This window comes from Sardina pilchardus, chromosome 12 (genome assembly GCF_963854185.1).
Source record: "Sardina pilchardus chromosome 12, fSarPil1.1, whole genome shotgun sequence".
Classification (NCBI taxonomy): Eukaryota; Metazoa; Chordata; class Actinopteri; order Clupeiformes; family Clupeidae; genus Sardina; species Sardina pilchardus.
Window position 1 is genome coordinate 2005158 of NC_085005.1, and position 2035 is coordinate 2007192.

Below are 2035 nucleotides of genomic sequence, written 5' to 3' on the forward strand. Positions count from 1 at the left end.
CCTATAGGTTTCCCATTGCCATTTGTAGTGGTGTTGTAGACTGATAACTCAAATTCAATACAATAATAGTTACTTACATAATCATAGATAATGGGTAGGCTATCTATCTATGAAAATGAAAATAGATAAATACATGATAATAATTGTAATGTGTCACAATTTAAAAATGATATCAAGTCAAGAATTGTAATACTTTCTTGATTTTATTTTGGAGCTCCTCATCACACCTGTGTAGATCAAAGACATTATAAGGCATATAATCCCCACACACTATAATATGTTTGTATCTCAAACATTTTGAAATTCATATTGCCATATTTAGACATACACATTTATTCATATAGTATAAGTTAACTATTTCATATTGATTTTTATTTTGACTTGAATTTGACAGGATTGTCATATCGACTTATATTTATCTTTAATGCCATTACACTGTAGGTCGAATTCAGTGCCTGTCACTTTAAGAACGTGAGAGTACTGTAATTATATTTATCATGGTTTTCGACTAGTCTAAAATAGGCATAATGCATAGGAATATCTGGAAGCAATGGTTATGTTTTCGATGTAATTCTATATCGTTTAAATAAATGTTCAAAACCAAGTAGAAATGTGCAGCAATTTAAAAACTGGATTACTCGGGAATGGCTTATTGTACAAATGAATGCTTCATATCCTTGTATTTGGTAAGGTCTGTCGTTTATTTTGATGTATGGTTTGTCATGTAGGCGAGATTCTACTGAGAGTAATAGATGGAATGCAAATGATTACATTTCATGTAGCCTAAATTCACATTGGTTTTCTCGCAAACTGTTTATTATGTCAATTAGTATTTAATACCATCGGAGAGCTAAGACCGTGCTCTGTCCGGGGATATGTATGCTATCATTATGATTAGAAGTTCGTGAGCAATTCAACACAGAAGAATGGGTATGCATTTTGCATTTTTTTGGCCGTCGCAGTAATGTGCAGAATGTTTTACATTTCATGTAGCACGTTGGTTTTTCTTGCGAAACGTTTATCACAGCAACTAGTAGCCTAGGCCTACATAATACCATAGGAAAGCTAAAATCGTGCTCTGTCACGCCTGTGACTAGAACTTTCAGAGCAATCCGACAGAGAAGTTTTTCGCCCGTCACAGGTAATTTCTCAGGGAAGGGGACGGGGGCGCGGGCGCCTTAGGAAAGAAGGCTATTATTACTAGTATTTACTTAGTAGGCTATGCAGTGGAATTAATGTGGGCTTATTAAGACATTGTCATATCAGTTTTAAGAATAGTGGAAGTCACACTTTTTTTCCCCTCCATTTCTGGCGCCCCCTGGATGTGCGGCGCCCTTAGCATTTGCCTATACTGCCTAAGCGGCGGGCCGGCCCTGTCGTAGCTCCATCGGTTGCCTGACTCCAGCCTTCACCGCTCCCCGTATTGGCTTCGCCTCTGGCCGGTTCCGTGTGTCCGCCGACTTCTCGGTAGGTGATTGTGGTATTGTGTTTGTAATTGGCTACGTTTGTATCATTCAGTGGGCTAACTCAAACATTGGGGTTTAGGAGTGCAGCTAGTCGCTGAACATGGGCCTTATGACTGACCACAGCAGAGCGGTAGGTCACGTTAACCGTTTTTAAAGTAATATGTAAACTTGCGTGGGTTTAAATGTTCTTTGTGTAGCAGATCTCGGGCGTAACAGGGAGCGGCAACATCAAGGCATCTTGGTTCCAGTTCGAACGCTGCTGTTTTGTCCTGTTTTGTGTCTGTGGTGTTTGTTTCATTTCGTTGTTGAACCGGCTGTGTTTAGCCACCACGAACTTGATTAAATGAGTCATAGAACGCATTTTTTGACCATTACAAATTGATCTTTGAGCCTAAATAATGTCATATGTAAATTTGTGGGGCTGAAAACGCCCCAGGAGCACTGCTAGATCGCATAATACAAGGTCATAAATAAGCCTTGCAATGAAACAGTTTGTTTTTCCCGCCCACTCAGCAAGTTCATGAATATTCAAATGAGATGCGCGCTGATTGGTCTATTGGCCGATATGT

At 39.3% G+C, this 2035-nt stretch overlaps 1 long non-coding RNA gene across 1 annotated transcript; it reads left to right on the top strand.

The window, feature by feature from the left end:
- The first annotated feature begins 1399 nt into the window (after positions 1 to 1399).
- LOC134097768 (uncharacterized) lies at positions 1400 to 1781 on the top strand. Its single transcript, XR_009940946.1, has 3 exons — positions 1400 to 1467; positions 1546 to 1596; positions 1664 to 1781. It is a non-coding gene; the product is annotated as an uncharacterized LOC134097768 (long non-coding RNA).
- The last annotated feature ends 254 nt before the right edge of the window (positions 1782 to 2035 follow it).